This window comes from Neovison vison, chromosome 7 (genome assembly GCF_020171115.1).
Source record: "Neovison vison isolate M4711 chromosome 7, ASM_NN_V1, whole genome shotgun sequence".
Taxonomy (NCBI): Eukaryota; Metazoa; Chordata; class Mammalia; order Carnivora; family Mustelidae; genus Neogale; species Neogale vison.
Genome location: NC_058097.1, coordinates 173,935,394 through 173,950,903, shown reverse-complemented (window position 1 = coordinate 173,950,903; position 15,510 = coordinate 173,935,394). Strand labels below are relative to the sequence as shown.

General features: G+C 35.5%; 1 non-coding gene across 1 annotated transcript; it reads left to right on the top strand.

The window, feature by feature from the left end:
* The first annotated feature begins 7,980 nt into the window (after positions 1-7,980).
* Positions 7,981-8,087, top strand: LOC122914815. Its single transcript, XR_006385888.1, has one exon. It is a non-coding gene; the product is annotated as a U6 spliceosomal RNA (small nuclear RNA).
* The last annotated feature ends 7,423 nt before the right edge of the window (positions 8,088-15,510 follow it).

Below are 15,510 nucleotides of genomic sequence, written 5' to 3'. Positions count from 1 at the left end.
TCTCACACTAAATGGTTAAGTTATAAATCCAATTCTGCTTGGAAGAAGAAAATTTCATTTACTTATTCATTCCTTTGTGTTCTCAATATTTTAAGCTCAATTACAGAATTTAACCCATTATATTCTAACTTCTCAGAAATTACATAGCTGTTTCTCAGTTTATAATGTGGCTTTTCAAGAATAAGGGGCACAAATTTCTTTTACTATTTTACCCCCAGCACCTAGCAAGTGGATGCTCAATAGATGTTGAGTAAAATATTAAGTTAATGGTTGTTGTCTGACTCCTACATATCTCAGAATAAAAGGTGAGCTGTGAAACAAATACAGCTGTAAAGATTAAAATTTAATGGAGGGCTAAATAGAAGGCTAGAACTCTGTAGTTTTACCCAAATCAACCAGATTCAGCATTTGACCTTGTTCAAAATTCACAAATTAAACTACCTGTAGAAAGACTGCACATAGATTACAGCTGTGATCCACTTTTCCCAGGCCTAAACAGTGCTGATTCATTCACCACAGTTGGTTTGCAAGTGAAGGAAACAAACTTTTAATCTAGAGAAATGTAAGCAGTCTTAGATCTGGGAGTCATCAGGAAATGTTTGATATTTTAAAGAACTGACTGAAAGTAAAACAGGTTAATGTGACATTTCAAAGGGATTTTGAAATTCAATAGCTTTCTCTAGCAGCTGATGTTTATTCTCTGGTTGTAAGACAAATGTTGAATTTCTTCAAAGGAAAAATGATAAATTCTAGAATAACGAGATAGGTTCAACGTTCACTATAGGTTTTCGTTTTTTTTGTTTGTTTGTTTGTTTGTTTTTCCTTCTCCATGATCCCTACCCGCCATGAAAAATATATGTGTATGTACATAACAGGAAATAGGAAAACAATCTGGCTGGCTCTAAAACATGGTTTTCTTCATCATCAAAGGGGTTTCTGTGTGAAAATAATTTTATAGATAAAGAGGTAGATATGGTGCCCTTAAAAACAGAGAAGTAGAATCACAAAGAATATGTGTACGTCCAAAAAGAGAACATATTCATTATTTACCATGCCATCTCAGCACTGTGAAGAAACATAAGATGTTTGCCATTATTTAAATGAAAGTTCCGTGGATTAGATAGACCCTTTCCAAATCTGGTTAGAAAGACTAATGACAAAGACATGTGACCTCTACTTTGATAAATTTGAGGAACTTATTTTATTGCTTAGAAACTAGATATGTATGGTACAATTGTGTATGTAAAGTAATTCATAAATGTTTATTAAGATCATGAAGACCATACTTAGGTAAATTACTAAACAAGGAAAGTCTAAGAACATATTTTAAGGAATTATTAAACATTTAGGTGAAATAATTCTTAAAAGTCATCTATTACAAACCTGTATTAATTTAATTGTAAATAAGAGAATGTCAACCAGAAGTTATTTCATTTAAAAAAAGAAAAGTGACAGGGAAGAAGGAAGGAATATAGTACGGTATAAAGTCCAAGAATAGTTACACATTGGGTGCCTAGCTGGCTCAGTTGGTAGGGCATGTGACTCTCGATCTCAAGGTTGTGGGTTTGAGCCCCAAACTGCGGGCAGAGATTACCTTAAAGTAAAATCTTCAAAAAAACCAAATGGGTTACACAATCAGATCATGGAAAGGTCAGGGATACAGCTGGGCTTCCAGAAAAAAACGAGGTCTGGAATGAGAATGTTCCCAGGAGTGGCTCTCCAATTCCCATCTTTTAATCATCTCTCTGGAATTTATACTCAGTCTTTTTTTACATGGTGGAAATGAGTACTCTTAAGATAGGAATTGGAGAGCTTAAAAGATAGAAATTGGAGAGTTACTCCTGGGAACATTCTCATTCCAGATGTGTTGCTCTGGAAGCCTAGCCATATCCATACCTTCCATGATTTGATTGTGTAACCCATTTCTTTTTTTAAAGATTTTATTTTAAAGTAATCTCTCCCTTCAGTGTGGGGCTCAAACCCACACCCTTGAGATCAAGAGTCACAAGCTCCACCAACTGTGTGAAACTGTCTATGCTGCCTAGAACAATCTACACTTTCAATGCAATCCCTATCAAAATACAATCAACATTTTTTGCAGAGCTGGAACAAACAATAGTAACATCTGTATGGAAGCAGAAAAGATCCTGAATCACCAAGGAATTGTTAAAAAGAAAACCAAAGTTGGGGGCATCACAACGCCTGACTTCAAGCTATATTACAAAGCTGTGATCATCAAGACAGCATGGTATTGGCACAAAAACAGACACATAGATCAATGGAACAGAATGGAGACCCCAGAAATGGACCCTCAACTCTATGGTCAACTAATTTTCAACAAATCAGGAAAGAATAGCCAATGGAAAAAAGACATTGTCTCTTCAATAAATGGTGCTGGGAAAATTGGACAGCCACATGCAGAAGAATGAAGCTGGACCATTCTCTTACACCATACACAAAGATAAACTCAAAATGGATGAAAGATCTAAATGTGAGAAGGAACTCATGCAAACCCTACAGAATGTAGGAAGTAACCTCTTTAACATTGGCTACAGCGACTTCTTTCAAGATATGTCTCTGAAGGCAAGGGAAACAAAAGCAAAAATGAACTTTTGGGACTTCATCAAGATAAAAAGCTTTTGTAGAGCAAAAGAAACAGTCAACAAAGTTAAGAGGCAACCCACGGAATGGAAGAAGTTATTTGCAAATGACATTATGGATAAAGGACTAGTATCCAAGATCTATAAAGAACCTCTACAGCTCAAGACCCAAAAAACAAATAATCCAGTCAAGAAATGGGCAGAACACATGAACAGTCCCTTCTCCAAAGAAGACATACATGGCTAACAGACACATGAAATAATGCTCAACATCACTAGCCGTCAGGAAAATACAAATTAAACCCATGAGATACCGCCTTACACCAGTTAGAATGGCAAAAATTGACAAAACAGGAAACAAGTGTTGGCGAGGATGTGGAGAAAGAGCTCCTCTTACTTTGTTGGTGGGAATGCAAGCTGGTATAGTCACTCTGGAAAACAGTATGGAGTTTCCTCAAGATTTTAAACATAGAGCTACCCTATAACCCAACAATTGCACTACCAGTATTTACCCCAAAGATACACATGTAGTGAAAAGAAGGGGCACATGCACCCCAATGTTCATAGCAGCAATGTCCACAACAGCCACACTGTGGAAGGAACCGAGATGCCCTTCAAAAGATGAATGGATAAAAAAGATGTGGTACATATATACAGTCGAATATCACTCAGTCATCAGAAAGATTGAATACCCACCATTTGTATCAACATGGATGGAACTGGAGGGAATTATGTGAAGTGAAATAAGCAGATAAAGACAGTTATCATATGGTTTCACTCATACGTGGAACATAAGGAATAGGACGGAGGACTACAGGGGAAGGGAGGGAAAATTGAATGGTAAGAAATCAGAGAGGGAGACAAATCATGAAAGACTTTGGACTTTAGGAAACAAAATGAGGGTTACTGAAGGGAGGAACATAGGCAGATGGGGTAACAGGGTGATGAATATTAAGGAGGGCACATGTGGTGATGGGTACTGGGTGTCATATGCAACTAATGAATTTTTGAACAGTACGTCAAAAACTAATGATGTAGTATAAGCCAGCTAATTGAACATAATAAAAAAGAGTACAGTTTTATATCTTTCAGACACTGAAGAGAAACTAAGAGTTTCCTTTCTCAATTAAATAAAAAAATTTAAGAAAATAATGCATTATTCCAATCTAGATTGGAACAGTCAATTGCAGCTAGGATTAATCTAGTTTGCATCGAAGTCCTCCCCTGGCCCAATCAACTGTGACAAGAACACAGCAAGAGATTTGGGAAGGGGAGGTGGTGATGGAATAATACAACAGATTGCAAAGTAACCATGTAGATGAGAGTCAGCTCTAGAAGAGGTGGACAGTATGCTGGAATATCTCATACAAATCTCATTACTTTACAGGCCAGTAAGCAAAGAAATGAGTTTGTTTATTTTAGCTTATATGACAAACTGGCAAAACAGCCAGAACTCAACAAATGAAAATAAAAAGATAAATATTGATTGCTTTGGCCATAAGTGGATTAAGTGTTATATATACATATTTACATTTAATATAATCAAGTGAAAAAACCACTTCAGTTTTCAGTGAGAAAAGTGAGTTTCAGAGATTAAGTAAATTTTTTAAGGCTACACTGCTTTCTAGCATCAGAGCCAGGATTTATACACAGGTCTGTCAGATTTCAAAACCTGTGCTCTTTAAAAATAATACTACTAATAGTAACAACTAGGTTGTTTTTATAAAATGGATATGTGCTTATTATAAAGAGTCACATTGAGCTAGGTTAACACAGAATGAATAAACACCCAAATTCTTCCACCCAGAATTTAACATCATTAACAAAGAGTATCTTTCATATATCACTAAGAGTAAATAGATCAGCAAAATATCTTTTACAAAAAGGACACATCTAAAGATTTATCTTATTTTTTTTAAATGATTTATATTAGAGAGATGGAGAGAGAGTAGGGACAGAGGCAGAAGGAGAGAGAGAATTCCCAAGCGGACTCCACACAGAGCAGAGAGTTCAATGTGGGGCTGATCTCCAAACCTTGAGATCATGACCTGAGCTGAAATGGAGAGTCAGCTGCTGAATGGACTGCAGCATCCAGGAACTCTTGATGAATCTTATTTTTAAATAAAAACAGAACATTTCATTTTACTTGAATTTAAATGAAAAGAAATTATAGCAAAGAAATGTTGAATCTTTTTTTTTAATACAACAGAACCCCTTAATTACAATTATGAAATGTATAAAAAGATTGGAATTTTTTTTTAAGATTTTGTTTACTTGAAAGAGAGAGAAAGAGCACAAGCAGGGGGAGTGGCAGGGGAGAGAGAGAAATAGATTGCCCACTGAGCATGGAGCCTGATGCCAGGCCTTGAGATCATGACCCGAGCTGAAGCTAGATGCTTAACTGACTGAGCTACCCAGGAACCCTTGAGGTTGGAATATTTTTAAAAGTCAAGCAGAGAGAGTCAATTATCATATGGTTTCACTTATTTGTGGAGCATAAGAAATAACATGGAGGACATGGGGAGATGGAGAGGAGAAGGGAGTTGGGGGAAATAGGAGTGGGAGATGAACCATGAGAGACTATAGACTCTGAAAAACAATCTGAGGGTTTTTAAGGGGTGGAGGGTGGGAAGTTGGGTGAATCTGGTGGTGAGTATTATGGAGGGCACGTATTGCATGGAGCACTGGGTGTGGTGCATAAACAATGAATTCTGGTACACTGAAAAGAAATTTTTTAAAAATAAAAAATTATAAAAAAATAAAATGAAATGAAAGAAACTGTTTCAAATTTTGAAAGTATTGACTCCTTGCTCTAAAAATAAAGAAATCGGTGCACTAATACTTCCCTACAAAATGACCTCTTAACCTCATAATTTTGGTGAGTTCTGTTAATTTTACATTTTCAAGACTTAAGCTTGTTTTCTGTTCTGTAGCCATAACCATGCTTGTTTGTTCTTAGATCTGCAATTACAAAGATACAAGCAAGCTTATCCAAGCTTATCACAGTGTCATTCACCAAAATTTTCTGTTGCTGATTTTTTTTTTAAAGATTTTATTTATTTATTTGACAGAGAGAGATCACAAGTAGGCAGAGAGGCAGGCAGAGAGAGGGGGGAAGCAGGCTCCGTGCCGAGCAAAGAGCCCGATGTGGGGCTCGATCCCAGAACCCCGAGATCATGACCTGAGCCGAAGGCAGAGGCTTTAACCCACTGAGCCACTCAGGTGTTGCTGATTTTTTAAATTTTGTTTTTCATATCTTGGTTTGCTTTATTTAATCATTAAATAGATACCGTTCTCCAAGAATAGCTCAAATGAGCCATATTCCTAGAGAATGCCTTCTGCCTTTGATTTTGGTTCTCAACAGGTTCTAAGATTCTGTTCCTAGTACATTTTTGAGGTTTACTGAACCTGTAGTTTAATGTCTTTTATCAGTTTTAAAACATTCTCAGCCATTCTTTCTTCAAATGACTTCTACTCCTTTTTTTGTCTTCCTCTTTTCTCCTTTTGGGATTCCAGTTACACATGAATTAGACATTTATTGTAATTCCTGTGTCACAGTTTTTGTATTTTCTATCTTTTGTCTCTCCATGCATTATTCTGGATATTTCCTTCTGAAATACCTTCCAGTTCATGATTTATCTTTAGCTGGGTATTATCTGCTCTTTTCAGTTAATCAACTGAGTTCTTAAGTTTGAGAACTACATCTTTAAGGTGTATATTTTCAGTAATTTTTTATTTCCTTCAGCATATTGATAGCATTTGTCTGCATATCCCATGAATACTTTTAAATTATCTGTATTTTTCTTCCTCTTTTAAAAATCATTCCTTGTTGGGGCACCTAGGTGGCTCAGTTGGTTAACTGTCTGCCTTCACCTCAGGTCATAATTCCAGCGTTCTGGGTCAAGGCCCATTCTGGGCTCTCTGCTCAGTGGGAGCCTGCTGCTCCCTCTCATTACCACCCCCTGTGCTTGTACTTTCTGTGAAATACATAAATAAAGCCTTTTTTAAAAAGTCATGCCTTGTCTCTTCATGACTGGTTATTTTCTGGTTCAGTAATGGACACTGAATATGAAAAATTACAAAAGTGATTTGTGTGCAAGATTCCCCCCCCACCCTCAGAGTATTTAAAATTGCTTTGGTCAAATTTAAGAAGTCTAGCATCTAGGATCGATTTAATCCAATTTCAAGGACTAAGATGACTTGAAACTGAGTTTTAGTTCTTAATCAAGATCCAATTCGATTCAAGTTCACCTGCACTCCTCGTAAGACTGTCAAATGTTCTGTTCCCTTTCTCAGCTGCCTCTTCTGGAATTGGCAACTGGAAGTTACAAATTCTGGGGTAACCTCTTTGAGTTTCCTTCTTCTCCCAGATATTTTTCACTGTCTCCAAGAATAGCTCAAATGAGCCATATTCCTAGAGAATGCCTTCTGCCTTTGATTTTGGTTCCCAACAGGTTCTAAGATTCTGTTCCTAGTACATTTTTGAGGTTTTTTTGCTAGCTTTCTAGTGTTTTCAAATAGGTATCTTATTTAAAAATAAAAACAAGATACGCTCTAGTTCCATCCACGTTGTCGCAAATGGCAAGATTTCATTTCTTTTGATGGCTACATAGTATTCCATTGTGTATATATACCACATCTTCGTAGGAGAAGAATAAATGAAACAAGATGGGATGGGGAGGGAGACAAACCATAAGTGACTCTTAATCTCACAAAACAAACTGAGCGTTGCTGGGGGGAGGGGGGTTGGGAGAAGGGGGGTGGGGTTATGGACATTGGGGAGGGTATGTGCTTTGGTGATTGCTGTGAAGTGTGTAAACCTGGCGATTCACAGACTTGTACCCCTGGGGATAAAAATATATGTTTATAAAAAATAAAAAATAAAAAATTAAAATAAATACATAAATAAATAAAAACAAGAGCACTTTTTCTAGATTTTCTAATTATTCTTAGTTGTTCTAAGTTATTGTCTGCCATTACCAAAGCTGAAGTCCTGATTAGTAAAAATTCTGATGTCAATTTTAACATCCAGGAAGACTCCAATCTCTGTTCCTCCCACTGTTATCTTGGCAAGATACCCAACTCTCATCTGTTCCACAGATGATCATGACATGATCATGATCATTCATTCAGACTACCTAGACCATGAGAATAAATCCCATGAGACATGGTCTGGCTTGATGGGGCAGAGGAAGAGAATCTATCTAGTGAAGGAATCAGAGTGTTAGAGAAATAAGGCTATAGAAGGAGTGATTTTGGAGAATGCCATGGAGAACAAGTTTTTATGGAAGCACAGATCAATATTATCAAACACTGCAGAGACAAAGTAAGTCAAAAGGGAGATTAGGATATTGAGTCTGGTAATTAAGAGGTCATCATTGTGCTTACTTCAGCAACACATACACTAAAATTGAAATGATACAGACGAGATAACCATGGTTCCTGTGTAAGGATGACATGTAAATTTGTGAAATGTTCCATTAAAAAAATTGACACCACCAGTAATCCTTAAGGGAATGGTTAATATAGACAGTTATGGATTGGAAAAATGAAAGACAGGTGAAGAATTGGGAGGTAGCATAGACTTTAAGGTGGCAAGTAATGAATCAAAACAGAATGATGGGTGCAGTATTTTGGTAAGGAAAACAGAGTCAGGGAGAGATTTTAGCCCTTGTTTGACCTTTTTTTTTTTTTTTTTTAAGATTTTGTTTATTTATTTGATAGGGAGAGCACAGTGGAGGGAGCAGTAGGCAGAAGGAGGAGGAGAAGCAGGCTTCTGGCTGAGCAGTGAGCCCAACATGGGCTCACCCAACAGGCTTGATCCCAGGACACCCAAGTCCTTGTTTGCTTTTAGCCTAGGGCACTTTTGAGTATGTTTACAGACTGAAGGAAAGATACTAGCAGAAACAGATTAAAGACTGGAGGGATAAGCAAATTAGTTGATCTAAGTCCCAGATAAAGTAGAAAAGGAGCAAGTTTAATCTCTCCACTGAGATGTAGGAGTACAAAATGAGATAAAGGACGAGATTTATAAGTGCCAAGATGAAGATAAGGAGGTGGGAATTACAAAGATTCAGTTCTGTAGTATCTGTTTCTATGGTGCTGTAAAAAAGGTCATCAACTCATTCTTAGTATAAACAGTTCCTTACCTTTCTCTAGTTATTTTCCCTTTAACATCTGTAACACACATATTTAGTCCTTCTTATTGACTTTAAAGTGCAGAAGTAAGAAACTCTTTTATATTTCGATAGCAATATTCTATCTCTTATTTCACGAAGTACTGGTTTCCTTTCCCCCCTCAAAAGAATCTTAATTTAAGGACCATGTAGATTGGCTACTTGATGATATGGAAGCATAGGAGGACAAATACTTTCTCCAACATAAATGAAGATCAAATAACTTTAGCAACTGGTTCTTTATTTCCCCCATTTTGCTTTCTTATAGGTGGGAGCTCTGAAAGAGCAATAACTGTGTTTTATATACCATGTTAATATATTCCAAACACTGCGGGTATTAAATAAATAATATATGGGGATAAATTTTCCAAATAATAAAGCTGACCATAACCCAGTCACAACTGCTGCTAGTAATGCAGAGGCTGAGCTTAAAATTACCATGAATAAAGCACTCATATCCTTATCATGATATCCAGAAATTGACTCATATTTTGGTAATTACAACTTTCAGTTAACTCATAAATATTTATTATTTTCTATTTGATTCATAGCAACCTGATGAGAAAATACCAGTATTATCATCTTAAAGTGAAATAAATGAGGATTCAAGAGATTAAAGAGCATGCCCAAGTTTATCTATCCTACTAATATATGCAGAACTGGAATTCAAACATGTATTTGAGTCCAAAGCCAATGGTGTAATTTACAAAGTTATACAGCCTCCTCCTCAATTTAGCACCTATAAGAGTTGGATGATAACATTTTCCCTTGTGCAAGAATAAGGAATCATACTCTTTGATAGTTTAATAATGCAAATTTTCACCCTGTGCAAGGCAGACAAGTATATTGTCCAAAGCATAAGGATGGAGTTTAATGGACAGAAGCAATTATTCAAGAATGAGAAATGGAGCCTATCTTATTGTTTGATTTTACCTTTGCATTTTAGTGCCAGGGCAATGATGTATTTTAATAGGGCATAAGCTAATAATGTTAGAAAACTTGTTCAGTATTTAAGGTAAAGAACTGCTTAAGGAGATATGACATTACCAAAGAGGCAACCTTCTACTTTGAATATCAGAGCATTAAATTTTATTTCTTTATTTTATAGTCCAACAGTTTTGGTAGATTATGTAAGAAAAGAATGAGGCTGCCCAAAGAGTCTGTGAAGAATTTTAAGGTCCATCTAAATAACAGGAATTATGAACTATCACCACTGAATCTTAAATAATTAATTCTATTGAATTTTTTAATGGTTTGGGAAATTTATGCTATAACCAGACTTATAAAAAATAATTTATATTTAAACTTTCTCTTAGTATTTCTGCAGATCATGCTGTTACCAAACATTAGTTGGAGATAGTAGCTATAAACAGATGAAATTTGAGAAAATAATATAAAAATAGTTATGCTTGTTATACAATCCAGTCTCTTTAGAATATGATGCTGATTTTTTTACAAACCATGCTTCATTCAACATGGAACATATGGCATTGTGGTTCTGAGAAAAATGTATCTCTGATCAAGATTTCTATCACTAAATTTATATTTATGAGGCACTTTAAAAAAATTCTTTTTTATTCTTTAATACTTACCCCTTTCTATTATAGAATGTTGCATACACACAACTAATCTATTAGATGGATAGAGCAATCACAAAAACTCAATAGAAAAGTAGTGTAATTAAAATAATTACACAATTTTGACCATAAGCAATTTTAGTTAATTCTTATCCATTACAAAGATTCTAACAGGTAGGTCTTAGTTTATGATATTACATGCTAATATTGCCTCATACTTCTTTTTCTACAGTGAATTGGAAACATAAAGCCACCTCAGCTGGTATAAGAAATTCACATACAATGTGAACAGAGAAAGGGAAAGGGAGTTTAAAAACAAGAACAACAAATCAAATGCTTCATTTTTAATGTTATTCTTTTACTATATAAGCAAAGCAAATATGTTTAGGCCAGGGTCTCACTGAGAGGAACTGTTAAACTAGATATTCTATAAACATGGGCAAATGGCTCTAAGCAAATCTAAAATATACAGTTTTTAAAAAATAAAAAGAATATCCGGGGCGCCTGGGTGGCTCAGTGGGTTAAAGCCTCTGCCTTAGGCTCAGGTCACGATCTCGGGGTTCTGGGATTGAGCCCTACATAGGACTCTCTGCTCCGCAGGGAGCCTGCTTCCTCCTCTCTTTCTCTGCCTATTTGTGATCTCTGTCAAATAAATAAATAAAATCTTTAAAAAAAATAAAAGAAATAAAAAGAATATCCAGTAAAAGATTTATACCCCAAATATATAAAGAATTTACTACAATTCCATACCGACCCAAATAATCCAATTAAGAAATGGGCATAGAAACTTAATATACCTTTTCCAAGTAAGATACACAGATGGCTATCAGACACATGAAAAAATGCTCAACATCTCTAATTAGGGAAATGCAAATCAGAATCACAATAAGATACTACGTTACACCTGTCAGAAAGTCTGGTATCAAAAAGACCAGGAATAACAAGTGGTGGTGAGGATGTAGAGAAGAGGAAACCCTCATGCACTGTTGATGGAATGTAAACTGGTGTAAAAACAGTATGAAGTTTCCTCAAAATATTAAAATAAAAATGCCACACAACTCTTAATTCCAGCACTGTATATTTAACCTCTCAAAATGAAAACACTAACTCAAAAAGAAATATGCATCCCTATGTTTACTGCAGCATTATTTACAATAGCTAAGTTATGGAAGCAACCCAGGTGTCCATCAATCGATGAGTGGATAAGTAAGATGTGGTATGAAATCTTGCCATTTGTGACCATATAGCTAGAACTAGAGGGTATTGTGCTAAGGAAAATAAGTCAAAGGGAAATAAGATATTATTTCACTTTTATGTGGGAGCTAAAACACAAACTAAAAACAAACAACTAAAAATAAAACAAAATTAAGACAAAAATCAACCCAGAAACAAAATCATAAATACAGAGAAAAAACCGAGTGATTTCCAGAGGGCAAGGGATTAACAGGATGGGTGAGTTAGGTAAAGGAGATTAATAGGTACAGAATACAGTTACAAAATAAATAAGTCACAGGAATGAAAAGTACAGTGTAGGGAATATAGTCCATAATATTATAATAATGGTGTAAGGTGATAGTAACTACATTTACTGTGGTGAGCATAGTGTAATGTACAGAATTGTGGAATCACAAGGGTGCAAACCTGAAAACAACAATGTTAACTATACTTCAATTAAAAAAGTTAAAAATGTCAATCACCTTAAATTGAGTAAATTTATTAATTTAATGGATAATATAGTATAATGGATAATATAGTATAATATAGTATAAAATGGATAATACAGTATAAAATTTAACGAATAATATAGTATAAAAAAAGGAAAGAAGTGAGAAGTGTTTTTGATTTCTTCCTAAATAGTTTCTTAAAAAAAGAAAAGTTTATTTATATAAGTAATCTGTACACCCAACATGGTGCTCAAACTCATGACCCTCAAGATCAAGAGCTGCATGCCCTTCCAACTGAGCCAGCCAGGACCTCTTCCCACCAAAAGAGTCACCTTTAAATACATGCTATATAATTAATATAGACATTTTTTAATGAACTAAAAGTGTGGATAAAATATTTTTTATTTATTGTTCATTTTGAATGTTCCATTAAGAATTATCTCACATTTTGGAATGCCCGGGTGGCTCAGTCTGTTAAGCATCTATCTGCCTTTGGCTCAAGTCATGATCCCAGTCCTGGGATCAAGCCCTGCATTGGGCTTCTTGCTCAGTGGGGAGTCAGCTTCTCCCTCTCCCTGCCACTCCTCCTGCTTGTGTGCACTCTCTCTCTCTCTCTGACAAATATTTTTTTTTAAAAGAGCCATCTCATTTTTTTGAATGAGAGATCTGAAAAGAAAATTGCTTTTTTAGAAATATGTAGTGTAGACTCATCATTATTTCTACTTATTTAAAAACAAAAATCAGAAAAAATAATCTGATAAACCTGTGAAGTATGTAATACTCTACAAGACCAAGGAAAGTATGATTTTCAAATGTTTGGATTTAAAAAGAGATTTAAAAAACCTACATAAACATAATGTATTCTTTTATAAACTATTGGTTGTAACATAATAAATAATTCAATACAAATGACTTTGAGCCCAAAGCATATACCATATATTACATGAAATAGAAAAGAAATAGATAAAATTCATGCCTCCCAAAAGACCCTACAAAGTCCAAATATTACATAGTAATAAACAATGTTTAAAACAAAATGAATATATAAAAGTTTCATGGATTCTTCTCCTACCCACTTAAGTGGGTAGGAGAAGAATCCATGATACAAGATGGGATAGGGAGGGAGACAAACCATAAGTGACTCTTAATCTCATGAAACAAACTGTGGGTTGCTGGGGGGAGGGGGGGTTGGGAGAAGGGGGTAGGGTTATGGACATTGGGGAGGGTATGTGCTTTTGGGTAAATTGGAAAGGGAGGTGAACCATGAGAGACTATGGACTCTGAAAAACAATCTGAGGGGTTTGAAGTGGCGGGGGGGTGGGAGGTTGGGGTACCAGGTGGTGGGTATTATAGAGGGCACGGCTTGCATGGAGCACTGGGTGTGGTGAAAAAATAATGAATACTGTTTTTCTGAAAATAAATAAATTGGAAAAAAAAGTATCAACTCATAAAAGCTATAAAATTTAATTTCTTAATTAAATTTTTATGGTATTGATGCTATATTAAAATGACTGGTAGAAGGCAGTCAATAAGAACTTAGTCAATAAGAATGTAAAACAATTGCTTGTTTTATACTCATTATATTTTATTGGAAAAGAAATACACATTCATTTTAATAACAAGTGTTTATTTTCTGTATGTATTGTTTGGATTCACAAAAAAATTTTCCAATGTTAAGCATTTAAAATTCATACATTATTTTATTATACATTCTACAGCAAAGACTAAGAAGCAGACAAGAATGATTGCAGTAAACAGCCTAATTACAGAAAATAACTCCTATATTTTTACAACATTTTAAAACAATTTTGTGTTTATTGAAGAAAGGATTTTTTCATGCATAATCAAGATTTTTTTCTATCATGGTATTAGGTTCCCAGGGCTGCTGAAACAAATTACCACACACTGGGTGGCTTTCAACAATAGAGATGTATTCTGTCATTGTTCCGGAGTTGGAAGGTCTGAAATCTACATGTCAGCGAAGTTGTCGGTTCCTACGTAAGACTGTAGGAGAATCTCTTCCATGCTTCTCTCCTAGCTTCTAATGGCTGCCAGTAATCCATGGTGTCCCCTGGCTTGTTGATATATCATTCTACTGTCTGCTTTTATTTTCATGTGCTATTCTTCTTGGCATCTCTGTTTCTCTTTTCTTCTTCTATTTCTTCTTCTTTTTTTTTTCTTTCTTTAAGATTTTGTTTATTTATTCGAGGGAGAGAGAAGGTAAGAGACAGAAAGCACGAGAGGGAGGACAGTCAGGGAGAAATAGACTCCCCAGTGAGTGGGGAGCCCAATGCGGGGCTCTATCCTGGGACTCCAGGATCATGTCCTGAGCCAAAGGCAGATGCTTAACCAACTGAGGCACTCAGGAACCCCTCTCTTCTTGTCTTATAAGGACACCACATATATCGGATTAAGGACCTGCTCTGCTCTGCTCTCTCCTCTTCAGCTGAACTACTTACAACTGTAGTGATCATACTGCCAGATAACTTCTGAGAAGGACATGAATTTTTTTTGGAGGGGGGCAATACTACTCAACGCAGTGCAGTTACTTTCCATTTAACATTAAAGAAAAAAATCCCCATGCTATACAGGATCCAAAAATGACAGATGAAATAGGTTAAATCATTGCTGAATATAAGAGTGTATAAGAGCGTGATCTCTTCTTTTCTAAACAGATACTTGGATGGGAATGTACCTTTGGGAATCTTTCTCATTCACAAATATCATTCATATACTAGAGAAAAAAACATTTTTTTCCAGAAAGATTCAGTGAAGCAACCTAGGTACATTCATTTTTTTTTTCTAATTTGAGGATACTGCTCCCTAGAATATTTTCTAATTCTGCACAATTAGAAATTAATTCTACTGCAGAATTGCTCAAATTTGAATAAAGCCTATAAAGTTGCAAACAAGTTTGGGAACTTGAATTAAATATTACAGAGATAAAGTAAATCTAAGGTGAATTCAAGTATTTAATTCTTATCCTTTGCCCATACTTATGTTGATATTTTATTCACTTGTACTCACCAATTCATAATCTGTCACCATAATTAAGGAGATGAATTTTTCCTATATTTGAATAGTTTACTAAGCATATTAATAGTATAATATGATTTTAGGGATAATCACTTAAGAAAACAATCCTTTATATATACCTTTAATCAACATGGCAATATACCCTTTGACTAATTATATCTATTATTAATCCTTCAAGTCATAATTCAAGCATAATCCAGGTCAGACCCAGTTTCCTTCAGTAAGTTAAATTCCTACTCGATGTTCTTGCAGTACCTTGTACTGCTTCTTTGTAGCTTTTACCATGGTGTTAATTTTATATTGATTTTTGGGGCGCCTGGGTGGCTCAGTGGATTAAGCCGCTGCCTTCGGCTCAGGTCATGGTCTCAGGGTCCTGGGATCGAGCCCCGAATCTGCCTCAGCATCTCTGCTGCGCGGAGAGCCTGCTTCCCCCTCTCTCTCTGCCTGACTCTCTGCC